We start from the raw sequence: 5,000 nt of genomic DNA on the forward strand, positions 1-5,000 counted from the left end.
TCCGGGTATCTTAAAATTTCCTTCAAACTGCAAAGTGGAGCGTTTAGCATCTTCAAAACTTTTCAACTCAAATCACGTAGTTTATTATTATTATTATTATTATTATTATTATTATTATTATTATTATTATTATCATTATTATTATTGTTGTTGTTGTTGTTATAAAACAAGAATGGAATTTTTCGCGAGTCCTAAAAGAATTCGGAAGAAAATCTTCTCGGATTTCCAAATGGCTTCAGAAGAAATAGCCATAGACTTAGCATAGAATTCTGAATGCCTCCAGAACGTAATCTCAGAACAGTTTCGGAAGAAAACTTTCCAGGATTTCCAAATGGCTTCAGAAAAAATAACCATAGACTTAGCATGAAATTCTGAATGCCTCCAGAACGGAATCTCAGAACGGTTTTGGAAGGAAACTTTCTCGAATTTCCAAAAGTCTTCAAAGGACATAGCCGTATACTTAACATTGATTTCTGAATGACTCCAGAACTGAAATTTCCAGGAGCAGTCCTGAACAACTCCTCCCCGAGCTTCAAATGACTTCTAAAGGCCTAATCTTCATTTTTTCAAACGTAGCCTGCAACACCTCACATGATCTGTATGTAGCTGGCGAAATCAAACCAAGGAATTGCGCGTCAATAGGAGTAAGAGGAAATGAGTTGATGACTGGGAGAAGGATTTCACTTAACTCACAGAGATCGCGTTCTGCCGGAATAGGAAGTTGCCGGTAAGAATTATGTGTTACGTCTTCGGAACACCATCAACTACAGATGGTTTTGGTTTCTGCCGAAGTTGCCGATCGTTCGTTTTATATCGCCCGACCTATAGAAAGACACAGGATCTTCAGTGGGCAGCTGAGCTTTAAAGATCATAATGTATGCGCCTTGAAGGATCCTTTGCTTGGGCTTTTGCGACGATGTCTTATTAACTGATACTCTTGGAAAAAGTACGAGGCTTTGTATCGGTGCAAAAACGGATTGCGGGGAATGAGGGTGGAGGCAGAATGGTTCAACTGAACAGTGAGTGACGTGTAGTTCTTCAACAGGAGTGTCCCAAAAATCGACATTGAAGTAAGGACATATCCAGACGACATTGGTAAATTTATCGTGTTGCTCGTCATTTACTTTGGCATGATAGTGTATGCTGAGAAATCGATTGTATTCATCTCTTTACTCATTGCCCAGATAGGTAAATGCCTTCGATTTCCCTGAGGAATCTGACGAAGTGAGGACTCGCGGCACTGAAATCTCTTTTGGAATCTAGAAGGACACTGACGAACTAAGGAAATGAGACGATGAAATCTCGCAAGAAGCAGATAATCTAATGAAAGAAGATCTTGAAAACTAGAAGACAGGAGAGAACAGCGAACAGGAGCCTCTAATGCCAGAGGTAAGACACCTAAAAATAGAGAGCCTCTAATGCTAGAAGTAAGGCACTTCAAAATATAGATCGAAGACCCTCTAATGCTAAAAGTATGGAACTAAAAATATATGTCAAAGAACTTCTAATGCTAGAAGTGTGGGAGATAAAGAGAGAGGTCAAAGAACTTCTAATGTTAGAGGTGTGGGAGCTATAAAGAGAGGTCAAAGAACTTCTAATGGTTGAGGTAAAAGAGCTGAAAAAAAGTCAAAGAACCTCTAATGCTAGAAGTGTGGGAGCTAAAAAGAAGTAAAAGAACTTCTAATGCTAGAGGTGTGGGAGCTAAAAAGAGGTCAAAGAACTTCTAATGCTAGAGGTGTGGGAGCTAAAAAGAGGTCAAAGAACTTCTAATGCTAAAGGTGTGGGAGCTAAAAAGAAGTCAAAGAACTTCTAATGCTAGAGGTGTGGGAGCTAAAAATAAGTCAAAGAACTTCAAATGCTAGAAGTGTGGGAGCTAAAAAGAGGTCAAAGAACTTCTAATGCTAGAGGTGTAGGAGCTAAAAAGAGGTCAAAGAACTTCTAATGCAAGGGGTGGGGGAGGTAAAAAGAGGTCAAAGAACTTCTAATGCAAGGGGTGGGGGAGCTAAAAAGAGGTCAAAGAATTTCTAATGCAAGGGGTGTGAGAGCTAAAAAGAAGTCAAAGAACTTCTAATGCAAGAGGTGTTGGAGGTAAAAAGGTTAAAAAACTTCATATGCAAGGGGTGTGGGAGCTAAAAAGAGGTCAAAGAACTTCTAATGCAAGGGGTAGGGGAGCTAAAAAGAGGTCAAAGAACTTCTAATGAAAGGGGTGTGGGAGCTAAAAAGAGGCCAAAGAACTTCTAATGCAAGGGGTGGGGGAGCTAAAAAGAGGTCAAAGAATTTCTAATGCAAGGGGTGTGAGAGCTAAAAAGAGGTCAAAGAACTTCTAATGCAAGGGGTGTGGGAGCTAAAAAGAGGTAAAAAAAACTTCTAATGCAAGGGGTGTGGGGGCTAAAAAGAGGTCAAAGAACTTCTAATGCAAGGGGTGGGGAGCTAAAAAGAGGTCAAAGAACTTCTAATGCAAGGGGTGGGGGAGCTAAAAAGAGGTCAAAGAACTTCTAATGCAAGGGGTGTGGGAGCTAAAAAGAAGTCAAAGAACTTCTAATGCAAGGGGTGTGGGAGCTAAAAAGCGGTCAAAGAACTTCTAATGCAAGGGGTGGGGGAGCTAAAAAGAGGTCAAAGAACTTCTAATACAAGGGGTGTGGGAGCTAAAAAGAAGTCAAAGAACTTCTAATGCAAGGGGTGTGAAAGCTAAAAAGAGGTCAAAGAACTTCTAATGCAAGGGGTGTGGGAGCTAAAAAGAGTTCAAAGAACTTCTAATGCAAGGGGTGTGGGAGCTAAAAAGAGGTCAAAGAACTTCTAATGCAAGAGGTGGGGAAGCTAAAAAGAGGTCAAAGAACTTCTAATGCAAGGGGTGTGGGAGCTAAAAAGAGGTCAAAGAACTTCTAATGCAAGAGGTGTGGGAACTAAAAAGAGGTCAAAGAACTTCTAATGCAAGGGGTGGGGACCTAAAAAGAGGTCAAAGAACTTCTAATGCAAGGGGTGGGAGATAGATGTCACCAGCAAGGCTTTGGGGAAGGCGCGGTGGCGTCTGTGTTCTTTCTGATGCGTAAACTTAACTAAATACAAGTAAAAACAGGGCATTAAATACGTATTATAAATATTAAACTCTTTTTTTTATCTTGACAGCACAAATGAAATCTTACAAGTTCCAACATGTAACTAAGCGCTCCCAAAACACGAGTCAACCTTTTACTTCTGCTTGGAGGATATCCTCGCAAGTAAAAGGTAATCATTATGAATATGGAAAGAAAGATTTGCTTATACTTCTACCTTTTGCTTCAGAGAATTACCTTGTACTTCTATCTTATGCTTACAAGGATATCCTTCATTTTTATGAATAACTCCCATTAGCTCAATGCAACAGGAAATTTCATGTTCAGAACCGACAATGTTACCGGTGAGAAAACCAGGCATGTTTATTCATGTTCTTTTTAGTGCGAGGGAAGAGCGAAGATACAAGCATAATATATACACAAAATGAACTATGTACGATCGTGTGACACACGGTTGGTACAATATGCATTACTTTTTTATTGTCAATCTATATTTCATATTACCAGCATCCAATAGGAGACACCGTAATTAACCTAAGGAATTAACTGCTGCAATGTAATTGCTCAGTGGCTACTTTCCTCTTGGTAACTGTAGAAGAGACTCTTTAGCCATAGTAAGCAGCTCTTCTAGAAGGACACTCCAAAATCAAACCACTGTTCTCTAGTCTTGGGCAGGACCATAGTTTCTCTACCATGGTCTTCCTTGAGAGTACACTCGGGCACACTATTCTATCTTATTCCTCTGCCTCTGGTTTTGTTTAAGTTTTTAGAGATTACATATGAAAGATTTATTTCAATGTTGTTACTGTTCTAAAAATATTTTATTTTTCCTCGTTTCCTTTCCTCACTGGGCTATTTTCCCTGTTGAGGCACTGGGCTAATCGCATCCTGCTTTTCCAACTAGGGTTGTAGCTTAACAAGTAATAATAATAATAATAATAATAATAATAATATGGACATAAGAAATTCAAATTACAACGAGGTATCCCAATACTTACGTGGCACTTCAAACTTCAAAAAGGTGTTCAATCCCTGAGTATTCAACTCCATCCAAACAGCAAAAAGGATTCGCATTCGATGATACGAAATATTTTCATTCATTTTACATTGATAATCGTCTCTTATCTTTATTGGAACTTTACTTAATTACATTTCCTTTATTTCACGAGTTGTCAAATAACTGAAATAATAATAGGCCCAATTAGAAGCTCTTAACTTGACTAAGGATGTATTCGTCACTCCTGATTTTTTTACGTCAGGATGCCAGATAACTGATAATCAATCAATCAATCCTGATTTTGTTTTTCAGTCTCAAGTTTCGCACATAAATATTTTCCATATCTAATCTCAGCTCTCAGAGGATGCCTTAACAATTGTCTCCACTATGTGAAGACATGGATCCTTCTGAATTAAGTGTTTTTCAGGAAAAAAAAGGGAAGTGCTTAAGTATTTAGATTGTGAAAAAAAGCCATATTCTAAATCTTTAGACCAAAAGGGAAGTGTTATGTGTCATATTCCCTTTATAAAGTGGTCGGATCCTTCATCTTAAAACCAATCAATGGGAAAGGTGAGCTAAATTATAATATTCCTCAATAGACAAAAGTACCTTTGAATTAACGTCTAAATTAAAAAGTGTGTGCACTGCTTCAGGTACTTTTTCTGAACGTATAATGTAACTACAGACTTCTTCATGATGGTAGAAAACCTAGAGAAATGGGATTGCTTTCATTTTGGTTTCTCCAAGATATGTGAAATATTGTTTCTTGTTTTTCTTCCCCAAAGGTGTGAAGCGACTGACATATTCTTAACCAAGACATTATTCCCTTTTTATAGTCGTTCTAAACACACACACACACACACACACATATATATATATATATATATATATATATATATATATATATATATATATATATATATATCATATATAAATGTAATACACACACA

This window comes from Palaemon carinicauda, chromosome 41, assembly GCF_036898095.1.
Source record: "Palaemon carinicauda isolate YSFRI2023 chromosome 41, ASM3689809v2, whole genome shotgun sequence".
Taxonomy (NCBI): Eukaryota; Metazoa; Arthropoda; class Malacostraca; order Decapoda; family Palaemonidae; genus Palaemon; species Palaemon carinicauda.